General features: G+C 50.2%; 1 pseudogene; it reads right to left on the bottom strand.

The window, feature by feature from the left end:
- LOC147119964 (uncharacterized) overlaps nucleotides 1-18,928 on the bottom strand; it is a 1,277,156-nt pseudogene that overhangs the window by 324,663 nt on the left and 933,565 nt on the right.

The following is an 18,928-nucleotide window of genomic DNA, read 5'->3' as shown; positions in this document are numbered from 1 at the left end:
GGATAGGCCCTTAAGGTCCTTAACAACCACTTAATTGCCTCTATAATCCCATTTTGAGAGGTCTTTCCGATTTTAACACATTTTCCCCATCCTACACGTCTCCTCTGGAACACACCAGGTAATCCTGGTGGCCTAACTAGTGGATTGCTTATGAACAGCTGCAGCTCCACCATTAGAAAGCAGTTTTCACTGATGATCATTTGCAGGTGGCAGAACTTTGTTGTTTCAGGTCTGGGGGAACTTTTAGCAGGCATACTCAGTGTTGTGGAAGTTTGGAACCTGACACCCATCTCTAGTGTGACCTCCTTGGAAACCCCTCTCCCCACCTTGACTAAGCGTTTCCTCAACTGAGGCATATACCAGAAGCATGGCGACCATTTAATTCCTTTCCTCCTGGACATCAGATTCAGATGAAGACCATCCGCGGCAGCAGCAGAATCATGAGCAACAGCAGCACCAACAACAGGAACATCAACAGGGGCGCCAAGCTGCTAGTCACCCACCTGAAGATGCATAGGCCAGAAGGCGCCAGAGCACCACCATATTGCTGCCCGGGATGCAAGGGACACACTCATGTTGGTCACATTTGCTTAGCTTGCACAATCAAACAGTTTAGGCCTCGCACCTTCTTACCAGAGCATTGACAATGGACAAGAACCTGTGGATTCCTCTCACTCTGACCACCATACTGACAATTTAAAATTGCCCTAAGCCCTCAATGTGGAAGTCCCATTAGCGAAATGACACACGCCACAACTGCAACAGCTTGCCATCAGAATTTTTTATGGCAATAAGCAACTGATGACTTCTCAAAATTAAACACAACATTACACCCAAGTGACAACCCTTGTGACTACTTGTGCATTATCTTCCTCTTACGGATGCTCCTACGTGGTGCTTCCCCTGTGGCTTCAGCAGATGTGTAGGCCCCTTGCTCACTTTCTTGCTGCTCCTGTCTCGACACCTTTGATGAGCGTCCTCTGGGGTTGTGAACCTGTGAGGGCTCGCCAACAGTCTGCTGCTCCTGCGGCTGTGCAGGGGTTGAGACGCCGATCTCAGTTGGGTGGGGGCTCTGGTGGGGCTCTGCTCGAGGGCTCTGCAGTGGCATGGTCGTGTGAGCACTTGGAGAGGAGCCCCCACTTCCTTGTTGTATGCCACCAGCATCCCTCTCATGGGTCAGCCCCTCTTCAGAGCTAGCAAGCGGCTGGACAGCACCTTGCTGCACTGCAGGAGGGCCATGAGGACCTGTTTCTGCACTGGAAGTCCTACTCCAGAGGACTTGCATGAAGGTCTGGTTTGTTTGCTCAATAGTTGACCATGGCTCCTCAAGAGATGTCAGTCTATTCTGAACAATTACCATGTTTTCCATACCCTGGCGACTAAGCTCCTCCATGGACATAGCCATCCTCTCCTCTACCGTAGCCAGCCTAACCATGGAGGTAGCCATCCTTTCCACGGAGGTTGCCATTCTTTCCACGGTGATGCGTCCATGTGCCAATGCCTCCACAAAGGCTCTGCTCATGTTCGTGATGGACTCCTCCATTCACTCCACACTTGCAGCGACCCTGGAGACAAAACCTGCCAGAGACTCCTGCACCTGTTCCTGGAGTTGCAGCACCGCTCTCCTTAATAATAATAATAATCAACTTTATTGTCATTGTTAGTGCACAAGTGCAGTACAACAAAATGTAGGCTTGCGGCTCCCGAGAGTGTACATTTAGATTAAGACATTTAAACATTCAACATTCATTTGGCTTGTAATACATTAACATAAACATAACCATAATAAAGTGCATTGGCAGATGTGCAGGCTTTAGAGTTTATTTGTGGAGTTCAGTAGGATGACAGCCCTGGGAAAGAAGCTGTTCCTAAATCTGGTCGTTCGGGTGCGAATGCATCTGTAGCGTCTCCCAGATGGCAGGAGGGCGAACAGACTGTGGCTGGGGTGGGTAGGGTCTTTGATGATGGTCCGTGACCTCCGTAAACAGCGTTTCTGGTATATGTGCTCTATGGTCGGTAGCCGGGTGCCGGTAATGCATTGGGCAGTTTTGACGACCCGCTGCAGGGCTTTCCGGTCATAGTAGCTACAGCTGCCATACCATACTGTGATACAGTTCGTCAGGATGCTCTGTATTGTGCAGCGGTAAAAGTTAGAGAGGATCAGGGGTGACAGGTTACATCCCTTCAGCCTCCTTAGGAAATATAGGCGCTGCTGGGCCTTCTTCACCAGAGAGGAGGTATTGAGGGACCAGGAGAGGTCTTCCGTGATGTGGACTCCGAGGAACTTAAAGCTGTCCACCCTTTCCACCACAGCCCCCTGGATGTGGATGGGGGTGTGACTTCCGCCTTTAGACTTCCTGAAGTCCACAATGATTTCTTTGGTTTTCTTGATGTTAAGGGCCAGGTTGTTATCGGCGCACCACTTCACGAGATGCTGGACCTCCTCCCTGTAGGCTGACTCATTGTTGTTGGTGATCTGGCCTACTACCGTGGTATCATCCGCAAACTTGATGATGGTGTTGGAACCATGAACAGCCACACAGTCGTGGGTGAAGAGGGAGTAGAGGAGGGGGCTCAGCACACATCCTTGTGGGGCCCCCGTGTTCAGGGTCAGGGGGGCGGAGGTGTGGTTACTGTAGTGTATGTAACGTTCTACCTTTAAGAGAACTATTGTATGTAACCGTCCACCTTTAAGAGAACTATTTTAGGGGTTGCACTACTTTATCTTGGCTGCTGTATACTGTAATACCGGTGGTGACCACACCGGTATATAAGTGCTATGTAATGAGTTATTGGGCAGATTCGCCCTGACCTTCGAATAGTAAAGTCCTGTTAAAGTTTACTCTTGTAGTCTGTGTATTAATTCGCCATATAACCCACAGACTTTACAGTGGCGACGAGTTCGATCTTACCCTGCGGCAGCGATACATCCGAAGCAGTTAACGAGCGTCGAGAAGAGGCATCCGCCCTCGTCGTTCTGCTGAGAGAAGACTCGAGTCTGCAGAGCAAGGAAGAAGGAAGAATTCAGACACGAAGCCTTCCATCAGCAACAGGCAGTGATCGTCCCTTCTGTCACGGTGGTGAGTGAGCCGATCAGCCACGAGAAGCAAGTCGGCCACGTTGACTGTGAGTAGGGGGAAAATAAAAAGAAATGGAGGATAAGGGCGGTGAACTCGACCACGGTCGGGGGAAAGGAGCCGGACAGAAGTCGGGGCCAGAGGCGCTGAGACTGGGGCAGCGTAGGGCACGGAAGCCGCGGTACAAGCGGGAACGCAGCTGGTGTGAGAGACCGGGCTACAAGCGGGAATGCAGCCGGTGTGAGAGACCGGGCTACAAGCGGGCTGGGAGACGCAACAGCGTCGTGAGATAGCTCGACCGCGACCGGTGAAAAAGGCCGGGCAGCTACCGAGGCCGCGAGGCGCTGCGACCGGGATCGTAAGGCGCGGGAGATAATAATAAATAATTCAAACCGCGGAGAACTCAGCCGCAGCCGGGGGAGGAAAGGACCGGACTGCGAGAGGGCTGGGAGGCGCGATTGGAAGCCGCTGAGGGAGAGACAGAGCCCGAGCGAGCGGGAGAGCTTCAGAATAAACTGAAGCCGGCGCGCCACGGAGAACTCAGCCGCAGCCGGGGGAGGAAAGGACCGGACTGCGAGAGGGCTGGGAGGCGCGATTGAAAGCCGCTGAGGGAGAGACAGAGCCCGAGCGAGCGGGAGAGACAGAGCCCGAGCGAGGGGGGAACGGGACCGAGCGAGGGAGACCGAGCGAGATTCCGCCCAGCGGCTGGAACTGTTCGCCACCAACGGGTTGTCCCCAGCGCCGGTTGCCCTGCCGAGAAAAGGGAACAAGGAACGCACTGAAGCCGGCGCGCAGGCTGCGAACTCCGAAAGCCAGCGGTCGTCGCCCGAGGGAAAGCTTACCCCTCCCGCCAGGGGAAGAAACGCGGGAAGCCGCCAGTAGGCGGGGAAGAAGACAGCAGCGGGAAACCGCCATTTTGAAAGTGGGCGGGGAAGAAGACAAGCGCGGGAAACCGCCATTTTTGGAAAAAAAAAGTAACGAACAAATTCGTTGTTGTTTCTCAGAAAGATAGTGAAGATGCCTAAGCATGGTAACATCAACGACTTCGATTCCGAGGTGGAAGATTGGGCCACGTATGTAGAACGCATCGAGATATATTGTGAGGCCAATAAAATAGCAGATGATGATAAAGCTCTAACCTTACTAAACTCAATGGGGGCGAAGACATACGGGCTATTGAAGCATCTTCTATCACCAGCTAAACCGGCGGATCAGACTTTCGCTAATATTGTTGCTGTCCTGAAGGATCATTTGAACCCCACACCGCTGATGTTGGCGGAACGATTCAAATTTTGTGCGAGAACGCAACGGAAAGAGGAAAGCAACGCGGAATACTTGGTTGAACTGCGTAGACTAGCGAAATACTGTCAGTTTGGGGAAAATCTGACAGAGGCATTGAGAGACAAGTTCGTGTGCGGGTTGTCGAAGGAAGGAACACAAAAGCGACTGCTCGAAGAGAACGATCTTACACTTGATAAGGCTGTCCTTATTGCAGCATCGCACGAAGCCGCAGCGAGAGGTACTGCGGAAATGCAGCTGAAGGCAGCGGTACTCAGCGTGGATCAAATGACTTCGGGTACAACGAAATGTTATCATTGTGGGAAGACAACACACGACCAGAACCAATGCTGGTTTAAAACCCAGGAATGTAGAAAATGTGGCAAGCTTGGTCACATAGCTAAAGTATGCCGTTCAGGAAAGAAGACCAGCAACAACAAAAAAGTCACCGCAGGAAAAGTACAGCAAGGTACACAAGGTGGCTGAGAAGAATTCAGATGAACAGAATTCGGATTCAGACTCCAACAGCCAGGAACTGGGTAGTCTGAGAATTCACAATGCGAGTAAGGAAGCTGACCTACAAATTATCTGGGTCACGCTCAAAATAGCCGGAGTCCAAGTGAAAATGGAATTGGACACAGGATCAGCCCTAACAGTTATAAACCGAAAGGACTACAAAAGGCTATTCTCACATATTCCCTTGAAAGATACCAAGATTGTATTGCAGACATACACGGGGCGAAGAGTATACCCCATCGGAAAGATAAAAGTCAAGGTGAGAGACAAGGGCAAAGAACACCAAGGAATGGACTTATATGTACTACCTGAGGGGGGTCCACCACTTCTGGGACAGGAGTGGATCAAGAAAATAAATATGGACTGGCACTTCCTAAAAGCCATAAAGAGTGAGAACTCGGTGAAGACAATCAGCTCAGACTCTGGAACTGATGATGGTAAGACCAACCCATGTGCAAAAGACAAGGCTAAAATGGACTTGCAGACTAATGTTGGAAAAACGAAGGAGTGCATAAATGCTTATGCTTCAGAGGAGAACAAAGTTTCAGAACAGAATTCCACTGAACAACAACAACATAGTTTGACAGAGAATTCTGAGTCTGTCCAGTCTACAGACATGCACATTTCTGAGGAACACCGGGCTCGAACTCAACTCCATTTCAAACTACAACAGCAATTAGAACAAATGATTCGCCGTCTTGAGCAAGAGATGAATGCAACGAAAAAGTTCTTTGACACAGAGTGGGAGAATCTGGAAAGACAACAGAAGCAGCTGATGGAGAAAATGGAGCAGGAGCGCACAAACCGTCTGCGCGAGGAGGCCAAACGAATCAAAGCTGATTCGGTTTCTGAAGGTGTGTGCTCTAATCTGGTGGAGCAAGATGTTCAGCAACTGAAGGCGCTTGTTAGCAGGTTGCAGGCAGAAAAGGCTGATTTGGTTGCCATGAATTCCGAGCTCCAACTGAAGTTGGGTGCAGCATCACCGGACGATTCATTTGTTGAAATTCGAATGGTGGAGGCTGCAGACGATGGAGAATTAAAAGCAGCAAAGGGGCCCCAGTGCAAGGTTACAAACAGCCCTGTAGCCTATCCGTCAAAAACACAGGATGACGATACTGGGAAACGTCTGATGTCAGAAGAGTTAACGGTCAGCCAACTCCTTCATATGCTGAGGGATAAGACTCTGAAATGGGAAGAACTTGAACACGAGCTTCAATCTTCAAAGGAAAGGGGTTCGGAGCTCTCAAAAGTTATTGAAATAGCTGAGGTTGCAACACAGACTGAGAAGACTGCAGCAGAGCAGCCCTTGGATGCCAAAAGTACGCTGACTCACGTCAATGTAGAACAACAGAATGCTGAAACAGCTGCTCCAGTAGAGGGATTGAATAGTCCGATCAATCAATCTCCGAATGAAGTTGAAGTATTGAAATCACAAATGATGTCATTAGTAAAAGACTTGCAGAAAGCCCAGGAAAAGCTGGATGAAGCTGAACGCATGAAGAAGTCTCTTCAGGAAAGATGTCTGGATTTGGAACAAAAGCTGGCTAATGTCCAGCTGGGTATGGAGGAAATAGAAGACCCTCTCGCTGGCCTAGCTCAGGACGACACCGAATATTACCATGACCTGTTGGACGACACCGAATATTACGATGACCTGTTCTGCACAGCTTGTGATGAAAACTCCCAAAGTGCAAAAACCATGAAGAATCACAAAAAGTCTAAGGAACACCGGGAGATGGTGGCGCTACTACGGAAAAAGGAGGAAGAGAAGGAGGAACTGTGCATGCAGCTGGCAGCTGACAGTGGAGCCCAGAGAGTCTCCAAGAAGCAGAAAAGGAAAAGACGAAGCAGAAGATGATGACCCATCTGAACCATTATCACCTCTACCAGGTCACGCACGTGGTCCTTCCGAACTGAGTCAAATCCGTTTGGAAGTAGAAAAACTTCCCAAGGTACTCGAGCCTTTAGAAGTCAGCAAGGCTGGTTCTGAAGTTACGGAAGTTCAAGCTGTTAAGTCTAGTGAGGGACTATTAGATGAGTCACCCCAGCAACGTGAACCTACTACACCACCGAGGCGTTATCCGGACCGAGTCAGGAAGCGCAGGAGGCGCTTCTGCAGAGACTGAATCTGTGAACTGTTTTCCGCAGAGACTGCATCTGTGAACTGTTTTTACATGAAGTTGGATATATGTTATGATGTTATGTTTAATGGGGAATAGGTATATTGTAAGCTAAAAAGGGAGGATTGTAGTGTATGTAACGTTCTACCTTTAAGAGAACTATTGTATGTAACCGTCCACCTTTAAGAGAACTATTTTAGGGGTTGCACTACCTTATCTTGGCTGCTGTATACTGTAATACCGGTGGTGACCACACCGGTATATAAGTGCTGTGTAATGAGTTATTGGGCAGATTCGCCCTGACCTTCGAATAGTAAAGTCCTGTTAAAGTTTACTCTTGTAGTCTGTGTATTAATTCGCCATATAACCCACAGACTTTACAGTTACCTAATTTGACAGACTGGGGTCTGTTTGTTAGGAAGTCCAGGGTCCAGTTGCAGAGGGAAGTGTTCAGGCCAAGAGTGTGGAGTTTGGTGGCCAGCTTCTGGATGGACCTGGAGACACAGGGTCGACATGCAGCTGAGCCGAGCTGGCAGAGTCCTGCGCCCTCCAACGAGGACTCTCCACTGCTGTCCCTGTCTCCACCATCTGCTGATGCTCACTTGTGAGCTGTGATACACCAGGTGACAACACTACTCTATCTCGCGAATGTCCCACCGAGGTGTGAGTGTCTGCGCTGGTGCTGGGTGCTCTGAATTCTGCTGATGCTGCGCCCTCAGAGGTTCCAGCTTCCTCTAAGGAGTCTGGAAGTTCAGGCTGTTCCTCCTGGACGGTGGGGACGGGGGCTCTCGATGGTCCTGTGGAGGAGTAAAGGAAAGAGTTAGAGATGTGAGGTCAAGGTTACATGAACATTGAAAAGTGCAGATGATCATAAGTCAATCTGTTAGAGCATCAGATTTATTATCAGTGACTCATGCAATGTCAATGAGAGAGATGCCAAACTATTCTGTCACCAGCTTGCTGCGATGCACCCGTCTGTCCGTCCCCCAGTTGGGAATCCTCCTCGATTCCGGCGATCTCCAGGGCCGCCTCTTCCCAGGGGGTGAGCTGGGCTACTGAGGGTGGCCCTCCTCCGGTCATGGCTCTTTCCCTCTTATTGTGGGCTCTCTTTTCCTGCAATGAGGGACACAAGTGGAGTTTGAATGAGAATGAAGGAGTGAGTGTAGAGAATCCATAGCATAGATGCTTAGAAGGATACAAAGGACCCTCCCTATGTGCTGAAAGTTGTTGTTGTCATGGCATCACAGTGATAGGGAGTGTGAGGGCTGCATGATCGAATAGTTAAGTGAATGTGACCTTAGAGAGAGAGAGAGGGAATGGGTGAGGGTGCAGGCATGTAAGTGTCAAGTGGAATGTGGAGGAAGAGGTTGGCAAAGCAGAGTGCTGGTGAAGAGAGGTGATGGGAATCAGATTGAGAGTGATGGGAAAGTCATACTCACTTTTCCTGTTCGGAGAAGATAATGAAGCCTCTTCCTGCATTGCCACCAGGTTCTGCAGCTCAGGGAGATGGAGCTGACCTCCTGGGCCACTTGCAGCCACACAGCTTTTGTCTGCTGGGGTGGCTTTTTTCTCCCTGAGGAAGGGAACAGCACTTCCTTCCTGGATCTCGTGCCGTGCACCAGAGCTTGGAGGGAGGGCTCATCGAAGTGTGGAGCACACTTTGGCCTACTGCTGGACATAGTTGATGAAGAAGGCGAAGACAGCAATGGCCATAAAGGTTGCAGTGTCCAGAAGAAGCAAGGCTGCTTGCAGGCCTTAAAACCAGCAGCATTGATGACGTCATCGGAGGCGACTTTCTGTCTGAAAAGACTAGTTGGGCCAGGGGTTCCCACATGCAGGAAATCAATTGGCCAATTCGGGGAAAATCCCACTTTTTCAGCACTTCAATTAGGAGTCGGGGTCCTGACACGATTTCCACCTGACACGCCCCAGCCCGCCCACATTGACAAAATCCAGCCCGATGTATCTGTCTTCACGGAAGAAGACGCAAAAAACTTCCCGGAAATAGTGGAGAACCAAGGGTCTAGCGAGAATGAGGAACTGAAAGAAATTAGTATTAGTAAAAAAAATAGTGCTGGGGAATTAATGGGGCTGAAAGCCGATAAATCCCCTGGACCTTATGGCCTACATCCTGGGGTTTTGAAAGAGCTGGCTATAGATATAGTGGATGCATTGGTTGTCATTTTCCAAAATTCCATAGATTCTAAAACGGTTCCCGCGGATTGGAAGGTAGCAAAGGTAACCCCACTTTTTAAGAAAGGAGGGAGAGAGAAAAAGAGGAACTACAGACCAGTCAGCCTGACATCAGTAGCAGGGAAAATGCTGGAATCTATTATTAAGGATGTGTTAACAAGGAACTTAGAAAATAATAATAGGATTAGGAAGAGTCAACACGGATTTATGAAAGGGAAATTGTGTTTGACAAATCTGTTCGAGCTTTTTGAGGTTGTAACTTGCAGAATAGATGTGGTGTATTTGGATTTTCAGAAGGTATTCGATAAGGTGCCACACAAGAGGTTATTGAACAAAAGTAGGGCTCATGGGATTGGGGGCAATATATTAGCACGGATTGAGGCTTGGTTAAAGGACAGAAGAGAGAGTAGGGATAAATGGGTCATTTACAGGTTGGCAGGCTGTAACTAGTGGGGTACTGCAAGGATCAGTGCTTGGGCCTCAGCTATTCACAATCTACATCAATGATTTGGATGAGGGGACCAAATGTAATATATCTAAGTTTGCTGATGATACAAAGCTGGTTGGGAATGTAAGTTGTGAGGAGGATGCAAGGAGGCTTTAAGGGGATATAGCCAGGCTAAGTGAGTGGGCAAGAACATGGTAAATGGAATATAATATGGAGAAATGTAAAGTTTGGTAGGAAAAATAGAAAAGCAGAGTATTTTTTAAATGGTGAGAGATTGGGAAATGTTGCTGTTCAGAGGGACTTGGGTGTCCTTGTACACGAATCACTGAAAGTTAACATGCAGGTACAGCAAGCAATTAGGAAAGCAAATAGTATGTTGGCTTTTATTACAAGAGGATTTGAGTATATGAGTAAAGATGTCTTACTGCAATTATATAGGGCCCTGGTGAGACCACACCTGGAGTAGTGTGTACAGTTTGGTCTCCTTACCTAAGGAAGGATATACTTGCCATAGAGGGAGTGCAACCAAGGTTCACCAGACTGGATCCTGGGATGGGGGGATTGTCCTATGAGGAGAGATTGAGTAGACTAGGCCTATATTCTCTGGAGTTTAGAAGAATGAGAGGTGAACTCATTGAAACATAGAAACATAGAAACATAGAAACATAGAAGATAGGAGCAGGAGTAGGCCATTCAGCCCCTCGAGCCTGCTCCGCCATTCAATGAGATCATGGCTGATCATCCAAACTCAGTACCCTGTCCCTGCCTTCTCCCCATATCCCTTGATCCCTTTAGCCTTAAGAAATATATCTAACTCCTTCTTGAATATATTTAATGAATTGGCCTCAACTGCCTTCTGTGGTAGAGAATTCCACAGGTTCACCACTCTCTGGGTGAAGAAATTCCTCCTCATCTCTGTCCTAAATGGCTTACCCCTTATCTTTAGACTGTGACCCCTGGTTCTGGACTCCCCCACCATCGGGAGCATCCTTCCTGCATCTAGTCTGTCTAGTCCTGTCAGAATTTTATAAGTTTCAATGAGATCCCCTCTCATTCTTCTAAACTCCAGCGAGTATAAGCCCAATCGACCCAATCTCTCCTCATACGTCATTCCTGCCATCCCAGGTATCAGTCTGGTGAATCTTCGCTGCACTCCCTCCATGGTAAGAACATCCTTCCTCAGATAAGGCGACCAAAACTGCACACAATACTCAAGGTGTGGTCTCACCAAGGCCCTGTACAACTGCAGCAAGACATCCTTGTTCCTGTACTCAAACCCTCTCGCTACGAAGGTCAACATACCATTTGACTTCTTAACTGCCTGCTGCACCTGCATGCTTACCTTCAGCGACTGGTGCACAAGGACACCCAGGTCTCATTGCACTTCCCCTTCTCCCAATCTATTGCCGTTCAGATAATAATCTGCCTTCCTGTTTTTGCCACCAAATTGGATAACCTCGCATTTATCCACACTATACTGCATCTGCCCAATCACCCAACCTGTCCAAATCATCCTGGAGTTTCTCGGCATCCTCCTCACAGCACACACACCCACCCAGCTTTGTATCGTCTGCAAACTTGAGATATTACATCTAGTTCCCTCGTCTAGATCATTAATATATATTGTGAATAGCTGGGGTCCAAGGACCGATCCCTGCAGTACCCCACTAGTCACTGTCTGCCACTCGGAAAAAGACCCATTTCATACATACAAGATTCTTACAGGGCTTGACAGGGTAGATGCAGGGAGGATGTTTCCCCTGTCTGGGGTGTCTAGAACCAGGGGTTACAGTCTCAGAATAAGTGGTTGGCCATTTAGGACTGAGATGAGGAGAAATTTCTTCACTCAGCGGGTGGTGAATCTTTGGAATTCTCTACCCCAGAGGGCTGTATAGGCTCAGTCGTCGAGTATATTCAAGACAAAGATCAATAGATTTGTGAATATTAAGGGAATCAAGGGATATGGGGATAGTGCAGGAAAGTGGAGATGAGGTAGAAGATCAGCCATGATCTTATTGAATGGCTGAGCAGGCTCGAAGAGCCATATGGCCTATTCCTGCTTCTATTTCTTATGTTCTTATGCCTCTCTATCTCTCGCTCCTCATTCAGGCGCTCCTTAAAACTTACCTCTTTGACCAAGCTTTTGATCACCTGTCCTAATATCTTCTTATGTGGCACGTGTCAAATTTTGTTTGATAGCGCTCCTGTGAAATGCCTTGGAGCATTTTACTATGTTAAAGGGGCTATATAAATACAAGTTGTTGTTGTTGCTACACGATGCCTTTAAGTAGCAGCCACCCGGCCAGATTTACCACTTTCCCAATTGTATCTGTATCTTAACCCCATCAACCTGCCTTGGTTCCACATCCCTTACCTAACAAAAGTATATCAATCTCAGTTTTGAAATTTTCCTTTGACTTATCCTCAACAGCCTTTTGGGAGAAAGAGTTCCAGATTTCCACTACCCTTTGTGTGAAGAGATGCTTCCTGACATCATCCTTGAACAGCCTAACTCTAATTTTAAGGTTATGACCCCTTTGTTCTGGACTCCCCCACCAGGGGAAATAGTTTTTCTCTAGCTACCCTATCAAAGCCTTTAATCATCTTAACACCTCAGTTAGATCACCCCTTAATCTTCTATAGTCAAGGGAATACAAGCCTGGTCTATGCAACTGAATGCTACATTTGATTTAATTTAATAATTCGAGATACCTGCCTCACTAACATATTGTGGCCATGCTAATAGGTCCTAGAAGACACTTTCTTGAATACCTATACAGAGGGTGTGAAGTGATGCGGCTGCTGACAAAATGGTGTCAGTCTCTATCAGCCAGATGAATATTATTTATTTAAAATGTAAAAAAAATCAGTAAATGTACTGATAAGCTTTATACTGCACAGTGTAAATGATCTCTCTGATATCTGTTTGAAAGAATGTTCAGAGCAGGTCAGAGCAGAACATAAGCCTGTCTAGAAAAACTCCCTAGTTTGATGATAATATCCCCATAATCATCTAAAGTTGTTTAAGTCATACAGTTTATTCACATGAGTTTCTAGAAAATAGCATCTTCAGTCTCTATCCCCAGTTCATCTTTCCTTCTCCCTGGTGGTTTACTCATGTTCATCCTATCCCACAGAAAGATGATCCCACATACTCTCCCAATTACCACCCTACTGTCCATTCACTGGTACTTTCTAAACTCATGGAAGCTGCTGTTATTTCTCTAATTATCCACCATCTTGAAAGCTCAGGCCTAATCTATGACTGCCAGTATTGCTTTGATATAACTGTTCCATTGGTGATGATCTTACCTGTGTTACACATCTCTGGAGCTCTGTTGTTGACAGTTTAGTGATTTGTTTGCCATTGCCTTGGAAATCTCTGAGGTCTTTGACTGAATCTGGTACCATGCACTTCTAAGCAGATTACCATTCAAAGTTTTTCCACCAGAGCTAGCTATCTAGGATCCTCTTAAATCCCCAATCCACCTGGCAGAAACCAAGCGGGTGGGCAGCTAAATCCCCATGGCTACTTACCCGTCCTGGAGACGCTGGGAGCTGATGGTTCCCCGACTCAACTGAAAAAGCATCAAGGGCACCCACCTGAAGTCGGGGTCGGGGGGTGGGGGCAGTCAGGGTCCTTTTTTAACATAACCAACTGCAATTTTAACTCGGTGATCTGAGTGGGAAGTCATGTTGAATTTCCCGCCAGGTGACGACAGCAAAGAGGATCGGGACCAGAAGAGGCCCAAAAAGGTCCGTTTTTAAAAACTTTTTTTTAAACTTTCTTTGTGGGGACAGGAAGAGCAAGTACTCCTCTGGGTCCCTCAAGAAAAGCTTAGGCTTCCCTACCGCGGACTCACCTCCCCCTTCCCGATCATGAAACCCTGCTGGACGGCCGCTGCCACCTACCTGGTCTCACCGGTTAGCGTGATTTTCCGCACTCTCCCAGTTGGAACGGGTGGGGAGTCACCAGGTGGGATCTGAATGAGGCCCAAGAGCTGGAATAGCCTGGGCATCATTTCTGAAGCAGCGGGTAAGTTTCTGTGTTACACTCATACTCGCCTGCTGAAAACTGGCCTGCAGTGAAAATCAGGCATTGCATTTCTGCTGTCAATGGCTCATCTCAGAATCTTTCCCCCTCAACTCAGAGATCCCTAGGACCCAGCTGCAATCTTCCTTGTCTCTCTGTTTTATTGATAGGGCCAGAGCTGCTCTGAAGTTTCCTCTTTTGCTCTTCCTAAACTCTGAACATGGGGCTAGATTTTCAGTATAGACAGTTTTGGGGCGCTAACCTTAGCGCCCGCCCGAAGTTAGCGCCCGCCCCAAAGTAGCGCCCCGTTGCCGGAAATTCAGTGGCTTCGCCCTAAGAGAGTGGTGGAGCGCTAAAAGAGGCGTTCCACTCCTACCTTTAGGCGCTAAGCCGGCGGTCCAGAGGGATAGCGCCCAGGCGGGGCGCAGCGCGGGTGCGGTCATTTTTGCACTGACAGCAGACCCCGTGGTGCCGACCAGCTGTTAAAGGGGGAAGGGACGAATTGGTCTGCTGCCACGCCCTGCACACTGCAGCCTTGCAAAGAGGCCTCAACACTGCTGCTCAGCCCCAGGGAGTCATGGCAACGCCAGAGAAGGCCCGTCAGCGTGCCCTGCGCTTCTCAGAGGGTGATCTGGACATAATGGTCACAGCTCTGGAGGTGAGGCGCAAGATCTTGTTTCCAGAGAGTGGGAGGAATCCAACCCACCATGACTACACCAAAGCCTGGAAGCAGATCGCCCAGAGGGTGACGTTCACCGGCGATGCCCCCAGGACCCACAAACAATGTCGTAAAAAATACAACGATCTGACCAGGATTGTGAAGGTGAGTAGCCTTTCCAGTCTCCTCCTCATTCTTGCATGTACACCTGACATGATGGGCAAAGGGAGCTGAAAGTCCTATTGGCCAGCCCTCAGCCAGCAGCATTGGGACAGTCATGAGCATCAAATGGCCATTCGGCACTCTACACTTTGGCCAAGCTATTCCACCATGGGAGGCAGTGCACACTACATCAGGGCTTCACTCTGTCCAAGCTATTCCACCATGGGAGGCAGTGCACTCTACATCAGGGCTTCACTCTGTCCAAGCTATTCCACCATGGGAGGCAGTGCACTCTACATCAGGGCTTCACTCTGTCCAAGCTATTCCACCATGGGAGGCAGTGCACACTACATCAGGGCTTCACTGCGCACTTACAGCCCGTCCTTTCTCTTGCAGGCTAAAGTAGCGTTTAATCGCCAGGCCCGTGCCAGGGGTGGCCGCGCCAAGCTGCAGAAGCTCACTCGGCTGGAGGAGCGCGTGTGTGTGCTCAGGGGAGCCCGTGTGATTGTCCCCACAGCGTGCGGTGTATCCGACCCTCCACTGCCCGGCAATGGTAAGGACCTCGCCTTTTGGCCCTCTCGCGTCGCACTGGCCCATCCGAGCTACCGCCTTTGCCACTGTCCCACCAATGCGCTGAATGCCACCAGTCCTAACTCCCTCGCTGACGCCGTCTCCTCACTCTGAAGCTACTCTTGTGCATTCCTGCTTTCAGCTGGTGATGACCAGGACCCTGAAGCTGCCAGTGACAGCACCTCCGACCAGGAGGAGGAGGAGGAGCAAGCCGGACCTTCGGGGGAACAGTCACGTCCCGCAGGAGAGGAGGAAATGCTTGACACCTCCTCACTGGACGAGTGCCTGGAGGAACTGTCGCAGGGCAATGCAGCTTCTGGGACCAGTGGCGTCCAGCCACCCAGCAGCCGTGCGCGTGGCCCGCGGCCTTCCCCCCAAAGGGGGGAAAGATCAGAGGGGAGTGCTGCTGCTCGGCACACTCGCCGCCACCAACGCGGCAAGGGTCCCCTAGTTCGGCCCCCTCCTCCCCAGCGGGAGAGTCGCGACTCCAGTCCGGACACCTTCACTTCGGAGGAGGTGCGGAAGCTGGATAAGATGGCCGAGGACTCAGACCGGCGCCACACGGAGCTCATGAGCGTGGTGGGGTGCATGCCTGAGGCCATCGAGTCGTTGGCGACCAGTGTGCGCGAGTTCGGGGCAGCAACTGCCGCGAGTGGCCGCATGCTGACTGATGCCGTCAAGACCCTGGCGGCTGTGATGCGCGCGCACACCAGGACCACAGGGGCACTCACTGCTGCCACACGCGCTGTCTCAGGCTGATTGCTGCGGATCCTGCAGTGCGGGCCCGGCCGAGTGCCACCGCGCCACAGCACCAGCCAGCGCATCCCAGACGCCAGCTGGCCCACATTGCGCCATCCGTCGCCGCCATTCCCCCACTGAGGTGTCAAGGGCAAGCGGCTGCAGCTGATGGTGGCCAGGCTCAGGTGCGCCACTCAGCAGACGGCCCCTCGAGGCCCAAACGCCGTGTAGGCCGCCCCCCAGTGGCATCTGGCGTAAGGGCATCTGAGCCTCAGGCGCCTTCCCCCAGCCTCGCAGCAGCCACTGGGCAGAGCTTGCGAAGGAGCAGCAGGCCGGGCAGGGGAGGCAAAAGGCTGGCCAAGGTCTCGCCCTCGCGGGCCACTCAGTAGAGGGTGCGGGCAGCTTTCCTTTAATATGGCGGTGGCCATCTTTATTTTGCCCATGGTTGTGTTGTTGGAGGGCTTATTTTTTGCGTTAGGCCGACGTTGAGGCCCGGTTTGAAGAAAGGTGGAGTGACTCCTCCCCAGTTTGTGGGAGTGAGTCGTTTGTTGGGCTTTTTGTGGGGCCCGTTTATTGTTTTTGGGGATTCATGTGGGAAGGGCTTTTCATTTTTGTGCAATAAAAAATTATCTTTATTCATGCAGTCTCCATGGTTGTTCTTCTTAGTGTTTGTTGGCTTCGCCGGCTGAGGGCTTGCGGAGCGGCTGCATTCATCTTCCCTCATGGCCCCTGGCCATTCCCTGACAGGGGGCTTAGAAGTACCGTGTAATAAGGTGGCGTCGTGCGGCCCTTGGCCCTGGTCGCTCCCCCCTGGGAACGTACTCCTGCTCCTCCTCCTCCTCCTCCTCCTCATGCTCCTCCTGCTCCTCCTCCTGAGGTGCTGGTCCAACGTCAGGTGGCAGTGCCTGAGTCCTGCGGATAGCCAGGTTGTGTAGCATGCAGCAAACCACCACAAATTGGGAGACCCGGTCCGGCGAATACTGGAGAGCTCCTCCGGAGTGATCAAGGCAGCGGAACCGCTGCTTGAGGACCCCAATAGTTAGCTCGATGATGTTGCGGGTGGTTTGATGGCTCTCGTTGTAGGCCTCTTCAGCAGCGGTCCTGGGCGCGCGGAGCGGGGTCATGAGCCAGGTGCACAAAGGATAGCCTTTGTCCCTGATGAGCCATCCTCTTGGGGGAGGCTGTGCCTGGAACATGTCATGCACAGTACTCTGCCGCAGGATAAAGGCATCGTGGCTGCTGCCTGGGAAGCTGGCATTGACTGCCATGATGCGCTGCTTGTGGTCACATACCAGCTGCACATTCAGAGAATGGTAGCCCTTCCTGTTGCGATACTGCTCGCCATGCTCCAGAGGGGCCCGCAAAGCCACATGCATACAGTCAATGGCGCCCTGCACCAAGGGGAATTCCCCGAGTCTGGCAAATCCCAATGCGCGCTGATGCTGGCTCTCGAGGGCCATGGGGAAGGAGATGAATTGGCTTCTCCTTCTGAACAGTGCTTCGGTCACCTGGCGGATGCAGCGATGCGCGCCATACTGGGAGATGTTTGCTATGTCCCCAGCAGCGTATTGGAAGGAGCCGGTGGCATAGAAGTTCAATGCCACCGTCACCTTCACTTCCACCGACAGAGACGTCCTGCACCTGAGCTTTGGCCGCAGATCTCGGCGAAGCAGGTGGCAGATCTCTGCAATCACCTCCTTTCGGAATCGGAGCCTTTTAACACATCGCGCGGCACTCATGTTTAGGTAGGAGCGCTGCTGGCGGTATAGCCTGACTGGGTAAGGCCTACGTGGCCGACGCCTGTAGCCCCCTCTGCCTCTAGCCAGGGCTGCCCCCCTCACAATGTGTCTGCGAGCCCTACGGACATGGCGCTGCAGCTCCGCGTTGGCACCCCATGCAGCCCCCATCAAATCCTGGCAAACAGTCTAATTTCCAAATGGCCACTTGCAGCGCTATGGCCTGAGTCCAAAAATACCTGGCTCTTGCTGCTTGAAACCAGTTAGCTATCCTCCTTGTTGTGTCTCCAGAAATGCGTTGCACAAGACTGTTTTCTGAAAAAAGGCTGGCCTTTATACTGGAGAGGGCGTTCCCTTTAATTAGCGCCCCCCGGGGCCCGCGCTGGTTGTGTTGCGTTCCTTTTTCCAAACGCTCCGGCCGCCCGCCGCACAATGGGGCGGTCCGACTGAAGTTTGGAATCGGGGCGGCCAAAGGGCGTTGCACGAGGATGTGACGTCATTTTCTGCGCGCGCATCCGGGCGGGCGCTAAACTTTGCGCCGGCGCTAACGGGCAACTTAATTTGGGGCGGGGTGCAAACTGCGCTGCGCCCGGGCGCTACACGCATAGCGCCCGGAAATCACTTCTCTTAAGGCGCTAACTGCTGGCGCAAGCGACTGAAAATCTAGCCCATGCAGTCTTGCACGCTGTTCCTCCTGTCTGCACTCCCACGGTGTGGATATCAAGATTCACTTTGCCATTTCATTCTTTCCCAAAACCTCATACCTGTGGAACAGCCTACCTCTATTAGGATTTCTTTCCTTTTACAATCTATAGGCTTTTAACACCTAATTCAGTGTCATCTAAACACTAATTCTTGATTTATCTCACCCACTAATCTTATTTTCAACCTGTATTGTACATCTGGATTCTTCAGCTAGGTGTCTCACTTTTGAACAAAATTACCTCGTTAAGGACAACATGCAACTTCTTCTCATGATATTTACATGTCCAGCTGGTTTTTACATACATGCCTGAGAACGTCTGGTTTGCTATGTGCTGCAGGAGTCTTTAATGCTTGATGCAAGTGACCAGCATACAGATTGTGCTACGTTGCTATAGGGACTTCAATGTATGAAACCAGCCCAGGAACTGACAGTCTGGGTAGAAATTCCAATTGGCAAACTTCACATACGAATCCACAATGCACTCGTACAACTGCGTAAATATTGTGCACATGGGAATGTAATGTGATAAATGTTTGTACTTTAAGTTTGCTGAGAGAGAAATCACATTAATGGTCAAACAAACTCTCAGCTTCAATATACATTAAGATCCAATAGTGTCACTAAGGGCAAAATGGAAACGTGAATATTATTAGCTTTCATTGTTGATCACTTAATTTGAACTAACCTAAAGAA

The sequence above is a fragment of the Somniosus microcephalus genome, chromosome 4, assembly GCF_052327205.1.
Source record: "Somniosus microcephalus isolate GS21.2 chromosome 4, FLI_Smic_1.0, whole genome shotgun sequence".
Lineage (NCBI taxonomy): Eukaryota > Metazoa > Chordata > Chondrichthyes > Squaliformes > Somniosidae > Somniosus > Somniosus microcephalus.
This window is presented reverse-complemented; position numbering and strand designations above follow the sequence as displayed.